The 15,000-nt window shown below is 43.9% G+C and overlaps 1 protein-coding gene and 4 non-coding genes across 5 annotated transcripts in view; 1 reads left to right on the top strand and 4 right to left on the bottom strand.

Moving 5' to 3' along the window:
- The window catches only part of LOC127756261 (putative cytochrome c biosynthesis ccmC-like mitochondrial protein), a 5,826-nt gene extending 955 nt beyond the window's left edge, over window positions 1-4,871 (bottom strand). Inside the window, exon 1 of the mRNA XM_052281647.1 lies at window positions 1-4,871. This exon is cut by the window's left edge and continues 955 nt beyond it. The gene's annotated coding sequence lies outside the window, so the exon portion shown is untranslated.
- On the bottom strand, window positions 2,572-2,645 carry TRNAM-CAU (transfer RNA methionine (anticodon CAU)). Its single transcript has one exon. It is a non-coding gene; the product is annotated as a tRNA-Met (tRNA).
- TRNAD-GUC (transfer RNA aspartic acid (anticodon GUC)) lies at window positions 3,371-3,444 on the top strand. The gene has a single exon. It is a non-coding gene; the product is annotated as a tRNA-Asp (tRNA).
- TRNAN-GUU (transfer RNA asparagine (anticodon GUU)) lies at window positions 4,144-4,215 on the bottom strand. The gene has a single exon. It is a non-coding gene; the product is annotated as a tRNA-Asn (tRNA).
- A 3,441-nt stretch (window positions 4,872-8,312) lies between the features above and the next one.
- TRNAK-UUU (transfer RNA lysine (anticodon UUU)) lies at window positions 8,313-8,385 on the bottom strand. The gene has a single exon. It is a non-coding gene; the product is annotated as a tRNA-Lys (tRNA).
- Between the last annotated feature and the right edge of the window lie 6,615 nt (window positions 8,386-15,000).

Here is a 15,000-nt window from a genome sequence, read left to right as displayed (position 1 = left end):
GTTAATGCTAAATAATAGTTGCCCATAAGAAGATCCATTATTGGGTGAATGGAGAATGGATCCAAGGGGCTCGCCAAATCAGTTACTGGTCCTAAAGAATTTGTGCTTTCCGCATCTGATAAATAATTTGGGCTCTCATAGGTCACAGCATCAGCCAATAAATCCTGTGTCAACGACTCAGGTTGGTTTACCGATGAGCCCGACGAGGAGAGCCTTTCACTCCCCGCTGGGCCTGGGCTCCCTGCGTCATTCCCATTGGCTGGGGCAGGTCCATCTCCCTCTTTCTCTAAAAGCTCTACAGCGCGAATAAGCCCTATGTATGGGCTCTGCGCTACTGTATCCAGATTTTTACTTGCGAAAAAATCCTCTATTTCCTGCTCTATACTTTTATCAAACCGGAGTCCCATAGCAAATACATATTTTTATGCTCCCTCTACTTCAATGAAAGCTCCTCCTACTACTCCCCCTTATCCTTCTCACTCGTCGTTTCGTTGGTCTTTTATATACCCATTTTCATTCCATTTGGACCCCTGGCAAATTCGAACTTTCGTTGAAATTGTCTCTATTCATATGTATGAAATACATATATGAAATACGTATGTGGAGTTCCCGAGAATTTCATGTGATTTAGTAAACAGAATATAGATTCCATAATTGCTAGATCGATCTGTAGGGATTGATGAAGAGTGAGCTGATAATGGAATTTTTCTTCGATAAACAGGAAACTTAAGATTAAGATGCTCCGGAATGGAAATGAGGGAATGTCCACAATACCCGGATTTAGTCAGATCCAATTCGAGGGATTTTGTAGGTTCATTAATCAAGGCTTGGCAGAAGAACTTGAGAAGTTTCCAACAATTAAAGATCCAGATCACGGAATGGATACGAAATCTAGAGGCGGCAGGTAAACTAGGGAAACAGAAACTATTGTTTTTGGTGAATTATCAGTGTGCAGATGAATTTCATCCACTGCTATTGAAGAAGCTTTTAGAGGGATATCTTGTCTTGTCGGACTAAGAGCTCTTATCTCTTTCTTTTCCCACGGTAACTAGAGATTGAATAATAGAAGCCTGATTCAATAATAGAAGCCAGATTCAATATCATAAGAAAATAGAGATTGTAGCGTAGAGTCAGGCTATCCCATGTTTGCAATAACAGCTTTGGGATCTTTCCTGTTAATGATGAATAGCTTGCCTCAACAGAGAATCAGAATTCTTTTTATTCGGTATAACAACCTTAAAAACGAATCGATCTAGATGCCCCGCTCTTGCCATCTTTGATGGAATTGAATCATCAACTGACTTACTTGAGGAATAAAAAAATCTGCAGCTTTCGATTCTTGTCTATCGGATTCTATTGAGAAGAAGGGACAACCATCCATCCTCCCCGAAACTAGTTTAGTGCCTGAACGAGATTGGTGGCACTTATGACGAGAAAACAAACTCTTTCTTCTGTTCAAAAGCTAGTAGTGCCGTAGTGCCAATCTACTCCGAAGAACAAGCTTCTTTGCAAAACTACTTTCTTCTACGGAGCTACCTCCGTCTCACTCTTGTACCGAATGCTACCTGGCATAACATCCTTACTTAAATATCTTCCGCTCTCCAGACTTCAACAGTGCCATCTTCCAGTAGGAAGAGAATCTTTTCATCCTCCCACCCAACCAAGTAGGCTTCTTTTCTATAAGAAATGCTGTCGATATTTCCTGCTAAATCCTGCTTATCCAATAAGTTTCGGATATCTATATCCTGGAGTAAGAAGGATTCACCTTCTTTTTAGTGGTGTTCCTTTATAAAATTTTTTAACGTTAGGGCCCCCAATGAATGTTTTCACTAACACTTGTGATAAACTCATCATCAAAAGTAAATCCTCTTGTTCTTTGAGCCAATACACAGCTATCCCTACCGGATTATTATTTTCAATCAACTCTTCCAGCCCTAGATATCCTCTATCACACTCCATATGAACTAGCTTATACATGAAAGCAGGAAAAGCCAATTCATTTATTCTCTAATAATAAATTACCGATAAAGGGTAGTTGTTTCGTAGGGATAATACCCTTATTAATTGATCCTTACGGAATGGAAGTAAGCCCCTTCTTCATAAGATCAAGAAAGTACGAGCGTCTTTCGAAGATTGGAAAATCTCCCATACTTGGAGAGAAGCAAACCAACCGGCCGATTTGCAATTGACTATGCTTAGTAGTTGACATCTTTGGTCAACACATTTTCCCTTCCATTTTGTAAAGTTAGTAGAAGAGGATAGATCCGGTAAATTGTACATACGAATGTCAATCTTAATTTTTGTAGATTAATACACTGGTAGGGGTCGATCAGGCAAATCCCAAAGCTGACCCCCGAACAGCTGCCGGACTGCTCTACTGATCTTCTCTCTCTTCAGACTCGCTGAACCTTCTCAAAGACTCCTTTTGTACTGAGAACACAATTCACCTTCTCACAAGAAGGCAAACCTTGTACGTTGATCGAATCTTCTTTCGCATCCAGAAGAGAGGCTGTGGGCTATCCGAGAGAGTGGTTCAGGTGACTACCGGAGTCATTGATTAAGCAGGTCAGATGGGCTTAGTAGGGCTCGAACCTACAATATCACCGTTATGAGCGGTACGTTTCAACCAATTAAACTATAAGCCCAATCGGATCTCTACATGCCGGGAAGAGCGGACAGAAAGAGGAGACCTTTGCTCTATCTCCTTCTTCCTCTTCCCGGGGCCCCAGAGGGGTTCTTTGGCAAGCCCTATTAAAGAAGCTAAGTGACGAAAGTCACTCAAGTAGTGAGTTTGAGAGTGACCGTTAGGGCGACCACTTGTACTTATAGGCCTTGGCGACCTATAGTCTTGTTACGCAACACAGCTTCACTCGATTCAGTAAATCAATAGTTCAAACCAGCCCACTAATAGCTTAGATAGTGGCCCTTCCACTTTGGTATAGTTGACCCTACCTATTGACTCAAGGTAAGACCTCTGACTCAAGGTTCATAGGAAGGGGGAACCCAGACGTAGTGGGATGTAGGCTTCAGTTGTTTTGGTACTTTTTCACTACGTCTTATTATTTTTTTTGTAACCGGCTTTTCACCGGCAGGTCAGTAGGCCTTTTAGAAGGCGAACAAACGAAAGTTCTCAGCGGGCGCTAGCGCTATCTTGTTCGCTTTTGTCAACTGAAGTCGCGCGTAGCGCCAACTAACTGATAGCTGATAGAGCGCGGAGCCCCGAGTCTAAGTGAGCAGAGCCATTTCTTTCTACTGTCGTCAAAAGAAAATAAAAGTACTAAAGGCGAAGGGCATTCTGTTGTACAGCTACTTTGGTATAGTTACAAAGGTAACCGGTAGGTGACTGTTGAATCGACAGTAGTTACGAAAGGGGGAAATAGCTCAGTTGGTTAGAGTGCTGGTCTGTCACGCCAGAAGTCGCGGGTTCGAACCCCGTTTTCCCCGCCCGATCTTCCTCTTCCTGCCCGACTCATTTTGTCTTCACTGGAAGCTGCTGATCCCAGCGTAGCATTCAAGACAATTGTTCCTTCTTCGGTCTCCCCCTCCACCCCCTTCGTTTGTTGTGGGTCGCGTCTCACCGCAGGCACTTAATGAATGAGTGAAGATCTTCCTTCCCCCCTTGTGTCTTACCAAGGACTGAGTTCCCACTTGTGGCGAAAAAAAAGTCTACCATCCCACCCGGCCTCCCCCCGGGGGGTGAAGGTTCCTCTCGGAGACTGCCAGTCTACAAGAAGCTGGCAGAGCTTTAGCCATTGGACCACATCCATCCATCCTCCTACCTAAACAGTGACGCCTTTTCTTGTTCGTTCTTCGAATTGCGCTAGTGGAGACTAATTCCATCCGGCTAATGAAGATACTACCCCAGTCTTCCCATTCATTCCCAGTGGATCCTTCTTATCCCTTTTCATTGAACGAACCAAACAAGCAACGGATTGAGCGCACTAGCGCGAAAGCGTTAGCACGCGCATCCGTTTTCTTGCTCCTATACGAGAGTGAGGAATAGAAATCCTACAATCAACTTCCCACTTTTGATGTCCCGTTTGACGATTCTGCTGCGTCTTTAGAAAAAAAAAGGAGAAGGACAACAGGGGTCGCTAGTCAGAAAAGCTATAACTATCAATTCGAATTCTGAATGAATCAAATCTCCCCAAGTAGGATTCGAACCTACGACCAGTCAGTTAACAGCCGACCGCTCTACCACTGAGCTACTGAGGAAGAACGGACTTAAGGAAGCTGACTCTCGTTCTTTGGACCCCGCAGACCGAAAAGAAAAAAAGTTCGTCACTTTTTCTCTTTCACATACACCGGGAGAAAGGGTGACGATAGCAATCCCCTTTGCCTCCCCGGCCGGGGAGCCCCCAGGACAAGGGGGGCGGCGGTCAACCATCAACTCTCGATATGCATATTGATCAATCGATCTCCGCGTCCTGCCAGTTCGCTAAGTAGACTCACTCTACCGAGGGGCAACTAAGGTTGGTTCCTGCCAATTCCCTTGCTGATCAGCAAGTATGAGAGAGGACTCTCTCTGTCTCTCCGAGTTTCAACTACTAAGTGAAGTTAAGTAGCACTTCAGCTATTCTAAATGTGAATAGATTCCGTTCCCCGATCAAGCAAGCAGGAGAAGGTGGTCCTTTCATCTCTCTGTCTGCTCCATGCTCTATAGCCTAAGGATCATAAGCTGGTTTAATGCTAGAAAAAAGGAGATCTGCCTAATCATTTCGGTAGATGAAGTAGTGGGAGGTCACGAAGAAAGTAAGGGGGCGTGTTAAGTTGAGAATTTCGAACATTGTAGCATCCTTTTGACGGTTGGGCTTTGAGTTGATAACTTTTAAGAACTCTTAATATGAAAATACACATCATAAAATGACGCATCGAGCGAGACCATTCTGTTTCATTGTGAATGAAAGACGTTTTCGTCCAACAACATCTACTCATATCCAGCTTCGTGTCATTTTTGAACACTGCGATCAGCAAGCAGCAAGCGGGGGAGAGTCAAGTCAAGTACAACACAGGACTGACGGGGTGGGGCGCGCCAAAGCAACCCGGGACCCCGGGGGGGTCACTACAAAAGCGCTGGCGCCTTCTTTTTCAGGTGAAAAACTACGCTTCAAATAAAGCTAAGAAAAAGAAAAGGGCTGCGCTAATGGCAAGGAGCAAGAAAAGGGGCTCGAAATCCGATAAATCGAATACCTCCTGGCTTCAGTTATGAGAGAGAACTCCAAGGCAGGATAAAGACTGAGTTGGATTCAGCGGGAATGAAACAACATTCATGGAATGAGTTGAGGCAAAACCTCCTGCTCTTTTTGAGAGTCAGGGGCAAGCCCGGCCTAGCGCTTTAAAAAGGGCTGTCTGCATTACAGGATTCAAAAAATAATAGTAAAAACTAGGGGCCACGTAGACTATTCTGAGGTGGTATGCTAAATCCATGATCAACTGATGTAGCTAGTGTGACTAAAGCAGCAGCTATTGGCTTAACTGGTTCTAAACTCTCCCACCCGATAAAGGAATTGAAAGACTACCCCGGGCCACGTAGACTATTCCCTTCCGCGGACATTCTTTTTTAGTCTAGAAGGAAAGTAGCAAAGCCGAACGCAAATACACATGCAAATTGCGTCGACTACCTCATCACTGTCCAAAATGGGGATACCGCTATTCATACATGGATGGACGAGGGACTCCGCTGACAACATCAGTAGATGACTTTTCTCTTTTCTCGCGGAATGCTATTAACGTTGGAAAAAACACAGCGCTCAAACTCACCCGGAGGGTGATAGGTAGAAGCATTAGTACCTAACGGAGCGGTATCTAACCAAAAAGGGAGGTGATGTTCTTTTTATAAACAGGATGGAGCATGGCTTCCTTTCTTCTTAGATACATTTCATTCATTCCATTTCTCTATAGTTTACACCAGAACATCTTGCGAATCCTGACAGATCTCGAAAAGGGTGGGGGCACTAGAACCAAATCTACATACACATCGAAACTTCCTATCTCAGCCAAGCTAGCACCTTCATTCCACCAATGCATTGTACGACTCTCCACCCTCCGCCTCGCCTTTTCCTCCCTCATGAAATCCAAATTTCCCGCAATGAAATTCGATTTCGTTCATGTCGGGCAAAACGGCCCTGAGATCCGGGACTGGTAAAACATGGGTGCCCAATTTTATTTTCCGTGCTCCACCTTAGTGCCCTTATGAAGGCGACGGGGAGTCCTTAGCCTTTGAACCAAACTCTAGGGAACGCTCAATTGCCTGACGTCTCAACTGCAATGGTGAACTCAGTGACATACACTGAAATGGATTGCATCTATTGTTCCAAACAAGGCTGATATTAGCAGGGCAAGCCCTTCCATGCAATTTCTTGCTTCGCTCTACAGACGAAAGTGCCGGATAGTCAATGGTAACCAGAGGATCTATGGTTTTCGAGAGAAGGTAATTGGAAAAACGATTCATTCCTTTGCTTTCTTTCAGATATATATTCAATAAGATGATCTGACCTTACCTGAAAACTAGATTCATGAAGAAGCCCAAAAAGTGCCGGGCTTAGTGCAGCCCAGTTCCTAGCCAGTGTTCAGTTATTTTATCAGAGCAGTCCTCCAGTGCGAGTTCCCTTTAAGCTGCTCTCTATTTGAAGCCAAAGTCACTATTTCTATCTTTCCTGTTATTTCGTACCTAGTAGAGTAGTATATATATTATATATGGAGAATACCAAAAAGCTATCAATTACGCATAGGAGTTGTATAATAAAGGGCCCTGACTTGTTGAAGTGCTTATTTTTTAGAGAGATTGACTTTTATTTTTGACCAGTGTGGGGTTCTGCCATGGATATTCGGTCCACTCCAGAATTCCATTCATTTTGCAAACGTAACTCGATTGACTCAATTCACAAACGGCAAGGAAGTCAAAAGTTACGCTTACAGGTCGTACGACAATTGCTTCTCTTCCGGGACTACATACATCTTTTCTTTAACAACTACCATACAAGCTATTCGCTTAATACATGCTAGTAGGTAGGCTGGTGGTGGAGTATTTATTTGCGTCTTTTTTGGTCTGTCTGTATTTCGGTTTTGGGATGGTGCGAATCCATCTATCCACCATTCTTTTATCTTTCAGTAGTGTCAACCTCAGTTCTGGTTCTTTATCTTGGAATACTCTCCGTTGTCCTGGAAGCAATGCTTGAAAGAAAGCGTAAGGAAGCGTCAAATCAGTATGATGTATTGGCAAAGCCAGTAAGAAGGGAATCGAAAGTAGATAGGGACTCCCACTGTAGATGTGGTTTTATACCTTGATGAATTGGTACCTTATAGCATAGCGAATTTACTTTTCTTTCAAAAGGATACATCAACCTGTAGTGAACCGGGCCACCGAGCTTGCTTTTACCGCTCTTACAGCTCTCTCTCTTCTTTTTTATGGGTAGTTAGGCCAGGAAAGAGAAAGAGGAATGTACCCATTTCTATTTATCCATTCTCATAGAAAGTACCAAAAATGTTTTTGAATGTATGGAGCAGTTGATATCTTCAAGAGTCAAATCCTTTTCTTGCCCCCATAAAAAGAAAAAAATCGTTACGAGCGGTCCCCTCAATCTCCAAAATGGAATTGAAAAGCTCCAATTTAAATAATGGTACCGGGCCCAGGGAAGAATCATTCTTTGAATCATCCAGATCTATCAATTTGCGAATTCAATAAAAAACGGACTGATCCTCAGAATACACCATCATCTTTCGAAGTGCGCAGTCAATACTATGTTATATGAAAAGAAACAAGTCAAAGAGTAAAGGCTTCGCCCTTCAATACCACACTTCCAATCGAAATTCCTACGAGATTGACGTTCGAAGAAAAAGACATGGTTTGATAGAAACTTGAAGTGGGTATCAAATAAGCTGGAATGAATGGTATCAATTTCTTCTTTTCTATACTGAATCTGCTTCGGTATCTCTTTCTTCCTTCCCTTCTGTAAACCAAGCAGTGACTAGCCTCTGGCACTCACTTTCCAAAGCACCAATTGACTTGCTTTCAGAACAACCCTGATCAGTTATACCAGCCACCCGTACTATGTACGCCATTCCCAACGCGGAGCGCCTTTATTTTCGTATTGAACTCCGCTAGGAAGAAAAAGTTAGACCGTAGCCTTGTCGAACAACCTCGTTTCTCGCTTTTGTCGATTGACTCGTACCGAGCCAGTCTGATCTCCTTTATACTTACCTCAAACAACGAGCGAAGTCGAGATGTTGATGAGAAAGGGGCGAGTCTCAAGGCCAAAGAGTGCTCTTTGAAGGCTACTATGCATCCTTACGAATACAAGAGTGGTTTTTTTTGGGTATAGCAGGACTTGAACCTGCGACCATTAGGTTAAAAGCCCAATGCTCTACCAACTGAGCTATACACCCGATTTTACAAGAAGAGAAGGCTTGGTGCGGAAAAGAAAAGAGGGCGGCCTGGCCCCTTTTCTTCTTATCATATCACAAGGGCGCGGCTCCGTATGGGGCTCGTACTGCGGAGCTAGTCTGGGAGTCCTTTCCACTCATTGAGGATTCTATCTAAAAAAGAAGGTCAACGGGGGAGACTACAGTAGCTCGAACTCAGACTATCTACGAAAAAGGTAAAGTCGTCTTTCCTAGGGTTCGACCGAAAGGAGCTGTGTTCTATGGTTTGACGTTGTGGAGGTCCAGCACTCTTCTAAACGAAGAAAGAGGGGATTCGCGCTACCTCCTACTCCTACAGAAGATCGATTGGCGCGAACTTCCGATCTATTCCTTATTCATTGTTGCCGACCCTTACATCATCATAAAGAGAATCAAGATATCCCAAGAACCCGGATGAATGACTAGCGCTCAAGAACAAGCAAGGGATGAGCGCACGGGAGCGACGTTGCTTGTTGCTTTATTATCACATTAGAGAAGCGGAACCTCCAAGCTCAGACATCTCGAACTCAGAAACTACCTTTCTATCCCACCCAGCTCCTCCGGCATCGGAAGCAGAACTACCTGACCGAAGGAGATAGACAGGAAGGGAAGACGGTCATACAAAGGCCGAATAAAGCTCTCTTGAAGCTGCATCTGAATAGACCTAGAGTCACTCAGTACATACGAACCCTTGAATAAATAAGAATTGAGAAGTATGAAATGTGGGCATCATAACAAAAAAAGAAAAAGACCGAACCAGTAAGACTAATGTATACTTATTTATACCTTTGAGAGGTCCACTTAGACTATTATGATTTTCTCTTTAGCTACGTAGGTTATATAAGATTCAATTCAATCTAACAAGCGGACTGGACTACCTTCGGCTACTACAAGATATTTAGAAACCAAAGAAGCTGAGCCTACTTTACGCACTTAAGGCAGCAGCAGATGAGGAAGAAATGGGCGATGATAAAGGGCGCCCCTTGGCATTTCCTGTGGGGGAGTCTGATTGATCCAATCACGACGAATGATGTCAACCCCCTCTTTTGCGCCTAACTTGACTCTGATTCCCCCACTATGAGAGCTGATCCAGGGGCTAGTTCGGCCTCACTTGTCGGAGACTGAACTACCGCTCGCTTACTTGCTGATCAAGGAGGTCATTTCCACTTACTCTAAGCATAGAAGGAAGAAGATTGAAAAACTAACAAACAAATTGTCTTCAGCCCTACTTACTTACTTATAGGCTGACTTGGCCCAGGAAACAAGGTTCTATTAGGCTTGCAGGGCTGCTGCTCTTTGAAAGACGAGGTCTAGTGGAAGAGGCGGGTCGGGCAAGTTGAGTACTCAGATTCGGCGCTTGCTTGACATCTCTCTTTGAATCTGAAACCTGACATGACCATTGATTCCGCCTCCATTGCTGGAAAGGATAACGATGGATCTTTAGCTAGCTCATAGGCAGAGGAAAGGTATAGTCTCGTTAACAGATAAGGAAAAGTGGATCCGCTACTAAATACGTTGTGGAGCCGTGTTCTCCGGGGTAAATACTGGTTTGAGGGTTCTTGGGATGGGTTCTATGTTGCTGCCCATTCATTTCCTATTAATAAGGAGATATGTAAAGCCAGTCATTCTATTAAAGAGAACTTCCAGTGGCGGATTGGAGATGGTAATTCGGTGCGATTGTTATAAGACCCTTGGCTCGGTGGGACTGCATTGAATAGAAGGCCTATTCCTATGAACATGTCAGAGCTGTTGGAAGGTTTGTCTCTCTCCCACTATCTCATTCCTAATAGGGATTGGCATCTTAGTTTATTAGCTTTTTTTCTCCCTGATGAGGTGGTGCGAGAAATTTCAGCTGTACCAATTTCTAGAAGCATCTGTTTTGATACTTTGACATGGGGGTGGTGCATAAGGGGAAGCAGCCACCTATTCTTTTTGGTAGACCATTTTCAAATACTGCTAATGCTTATATCAATTGCAGGTCGGGAGCCATGGAAATTTATTTTGGCGTTCATTGCTCTCTTCACTGACTCGACTGAAAAAATCTTTTTTGATAAGCTCTTTCGAAGGCCAAAGCTACTTTCCTTTTTAAAGGCAGACCGATAGTAATGGCCGGGTCCCATCTCTAGGATTAGACGATCATCCTCGTTGTTTTACATTTGGAAAAAAAAGGGGTTTCTCCTTGTCGGCCTAGAATGGGATGATCTGCTACATTTGCTTTTACTGGGTGATCTTACTGATGAGATAAGCTCGTTCAGCAAGCGGGATGCAGTTGAGAAGCTATATAGTTGTGCTTGGTCCTGGCTGTCTGAGATGTGTATCTTGTGATGAACAACCAGACTTCTCCCTGTGTTTCAGTGATTTGCTCATAGGTGCGAAGCGGGGTTATTTGATTGAAAAGTGTAGTGTGGTCCTGGCTGGAAGGTCAAAGACTTACTTTGGTTTTTCATATTATCATATAGAAAGAAACATAGCGTAGCGATTCGTACGCGTTGCGTCTTAGACATCCGAGCTCCTGGCTCATCAGAAGGTAGGCTAGCTAAACTATATCCTTAACACATGCATGTCCAAAGAGATGGCGATGGCAGTCTCTCTCTTTAAAATCGAGATTGTGTGGGTGTTCAGTATCACACAGTGGTTGGTGTGGTGAGGGAGTGGAAAAGCTAAAGAGGTTGCCGTTCATATATCGGTCTAATAAGTGATCGAGTTCCGTTAAAGGCCTATGGTTTAACACCGTGCCTTTCCACTTTTCCGAAGTGGTATGCTTAACCGCATCCAGTTCTCTATTTTCGTTTATAGTTTATCTGTGTTCAGTCAAATCTGCGAACTCGACTAGATATTCTGCACATTCCAGTTTACCTTTTTAAATCTTTTTTTTAACGCCCCGAGCTACTACTCTGTAGATTAACTAGTGTCTCCGATTGCTTGGATGAACAGAGCTCTCTTCTCTCCCAATATGTTTATTTGACGGAGTCTAGTGCGTATTCATTTTCTTCAGGTCTTGGATTCAAAAGGTTTTTTCCGGTGTAGGATTCTTCCTACCCAACTTTGGCCATTGAAGAATGAGTCGAGCAGTCGTCCGCATAGCCTACCCTGGGATTGAGCTTATGAGTAAGGAAGAGACGAATGGTTACGTATCCTAATCTAGTAGCAGGATCGACAGTGAAAGTCCTTTTTCACCCAAGCAAAAGACGGACCTGAGAGTGCGCTCTATGCGGCAGAGAATGACCATGTTGAGGAAGAACGGAGCGAAAAGACCATAAGGCCCATTCTCAACGTCCATTCTACTATGATCACATCGACGTCATATTTCGAATCCTTCTTTGCTTGTGGGACTCCGACCCTCTGAAACTCTCCTTTCCTGATCCTTTGCTTTACATCACCTGTCCTCTCGTTGTAGTCAAGGGAAGAAGAAGATTGGTGTGATAAGCCAGGCAAGACGTTGGTATGAAATACCCTAAGTAAAGAAGGCATGCCCGAGCAATGAAAGAAACCTCTCAACTACAGCTTTGTGAGCCCAAAATCTGCAATCTTAGGTACAAAATCACTCCCCAACCAACCCACCGAACTAACTCCATACGTTCATCATTCTGTACGCCTATCTTAACAAAGGGCTAGCCAGACCCTCTAAACTAAGTGTCTCTTCGCTAGAAAAAAGTCAGTCCTGATCAAAAGTAGTCCTATATGAAGGTTCAGTCTCTTTGCCCTCTGTACCGTACTCCGGTATTGTTGCATATGAAGCTCTTTTACAAAAAATAGGGTAAAACGTGTAGTATGCTACAAGCCTATAAGTTCTACCTAGTTGGCTGGTAGAGGTATTTCCAAAGTTCATCCTTTATTTAGCCCGACACGTCCTTTCTGCTAGTTAACTGTTCGCATTGCTACTGTCAAAGAGCCCAAGAGAGAAGAAAGAGTAGCTTGTAGAGCTGGGAAAATGTGCCGAAGAGAGTGGTTTAGGCTTCCGGGCTCACAGACTTTGCTAACTAAATCCCAGGGGAAGGCTTACTAAATAGAGGAGTAAAATAGGGAAAGGCTGACTAAAAGGAGAAAGGTAACTTTCAACCCGGTCAAAAGATCTCACTAGGAAGAAAGGGGGAGTGAAAGAGTTGAATACCCACCTACATGAGAAACTAGACTGACTGGCAAAGAGGGTTTTCTAAGGACATCCTTGAGTACCAATGTGCATACTCTTCCTTTCCTGTCTACTTGGTTAGAGAAAGGAGCTATTACGTCGACCATCATCAATGAAAGAGCTAATTCTCGGCTTCATGCTTGGCTTTTTCAAATACCGGGTAAGGTTCTCTCCACTGAGGGGGCTAAATAAAGTAGAAAACGGAACTAGGTCTACTTCCTCGCTTTAGTCTCCTTTTCTTTTCCTAGCTTTTTCACTCCACTGGGCTGAAAAGAGTTGAAGGAAGGTACGAACGGTAAAGAATTGAATTGAGAGGAACTATATGAATCTCCAGAGGAGAAAGCAAGAGAGCTTACATTTCAACTAGCTGCCAAACAAAAAGAACTGTAGGGCGACCAGCCTCTTAGACGAGCATGAACTGAGACAGGACTTCAAATCCTGAAGTGGATTCGAACCCAGGGCCTTTGGCGAGTTCGGAGAACAATGAGTTATAGTAGAGGAAACCTGATCCTAGTCTTTGAAGCAATTAAGCTTTAGGGTTAGGGAATGACTCCTCAACTCGGTTCTTTTAGGGGCACCGCTTCCATGGCGTGCTGAAGGCAAAAAGCCGGAAACGCACGAAGAGAAGACTATTCTATATAATATGAAAAGAAAGAAGTCTCTTTCCACACTCGTAACCTAGAAAAGGTGTAATTAATGGGAGTCGATACAGATTGGGTGTAGTGAAGAATCGAGATGCCATGTAGAACAAAGAGGCGCTGGTCTGGGCCTATTTACAAGCGAACCCGCTCTATGACGGCTAAGTTACATGCACACCCCCATTTTGAAGGCTTAGTTACACGTATAATAGTCTGCTTGCTCTCATGTTTAGCTGTGTACCCATTTTGGGGCTTTACTCTTTCATGATGGAACGAGGAGCTTGAGTTGATTTGCGGCAGCAGCGGCAAGCTTGTGTCGACTGCAGACAACTTGAATCCGTTAGCAACGGTAGTGCGAAGCAGCTTGAACTGACTTGTTCTAGCCATTGGCCGGCTCCAGTCGACTTGAACTAGCAAAGAGAAGCTCATGTCGACCCGCGGGGGCAGTAACACGTTCACGTTGACTCTTGTCAGTCTCAAGCCTGAACTGCACATATTGAAACTTCAAGAAAGCTCAAACTCGATGAGTGCTAATTAAGCATAATTCAAGTCAGGCATGCCAGTATGAAGAATCAAAAAATTGCAAATTTGCTGGTTCAAAGAAAGTTCAAACTGACCTGTCCCATCTCAACAAGTTTCTATTTGACAGACCCCAACCAAAAGGAACCTGGATTAGCTTTTTTTAAACCTTGAAAAGAAATTCAACAAGATTGGACGTGGCTTAGGCTTTTCGTGCACTAACACATGTCAAGACTGGTACAGCTTTTTCTTTTCCTGTATTAACTCGTGTCACTCATGCACATGTACTAATCAGTTAATACATTCAAACACATGAAAAATGAAACAGATTCAATAGAAGAACTCACAGCCAAAACAAGCGAAAGAGGAAGGGCGGAACATGGATTGCCTTTTTTTCCTAACTATCAGAAGGTCGTTGCTGTCTTTTTCGCATTGGATTTCTTTCACGAGACTCGGAAATCAAGAGGATGGGAACGACTACTGCTCAAACGCATCGGACTGAAAAGGAGGGAGACTCTCAACCAGAGCCGTTAGCAGAGGAAATCTTTCTGCCTGGATCTGGAAAGGTCCGTGCCGACGACTTCTGTCACAATCCAGATCTTAAAACGACAATATGCATTTCTCAAGACTGAATGATATTCTCGTCTTTGAGAGAAATCTTCGTGCTTATCGATTTCCTTACTTGGATGATTTGGCAGTTACACTATCAGTTTCATCCATAGCTGATCGATATACATCTCGGGCAGTACGAACGAACGACTTCCAATAGAGCGTCGATCTATCCAAATTTAGATAGAACGGAAATAGACTTGTAAGGAACAGCCGTCGAGGCAGTACGACCAGTAGCCTATGGCACCAATAAAAGACAGGAAGGGACTAGATAGACTTTGAATAGCTCAAACCCGAAAGAACACACGTTTTGCGAATCGACCGAACCAGATGAAATGCCATTGAAGGAACGTTGAATGCGATAGGGGCGGTAGTATCTACATCCCATCTGATGATGAAATTTATCCCAACGGAAGCAGGAGTGGGAGTAGAGTCCGGTCACCATAAAATGGCGAGGTTATGTTATTTGATGTCTCTGAAGGGGAAGAAGGGGCTTGTGGCAGCAGTTGAGAAGGAAGAGGTGATATAAGAGGATCCATGGGACGAACCGAGAGAAGGCGAAAAGGTAAACCGTTAGACCCCCGAAGCCAAGCAGAAGGAAAAGAAAATGAGTGAGCCGACTGAAGAAGTGGAAAAGTGGGAGGTGCTTCCGGGAAAATTCGTAAACATTGATTGCGGGTAGAAGAAGGGAAAGGGAGATGAGTG

Source organism: Oryza glaberrima, chromosome 12 (assembly GCF_000147395.1).
Source record: "Oryza glaberrima chromosome 12, OglaRS2, whole genome shotgun sequence".
Lineage (NCBI taxonomy): Eukaryota > Viridiplantae > Streptophyta > Magnoliopsida > Poales > Poaceae > Oryza > Oryza glaberrima.
This window is presented reverse-complemented; position numbering and strand designations above follow the sequence as displayed.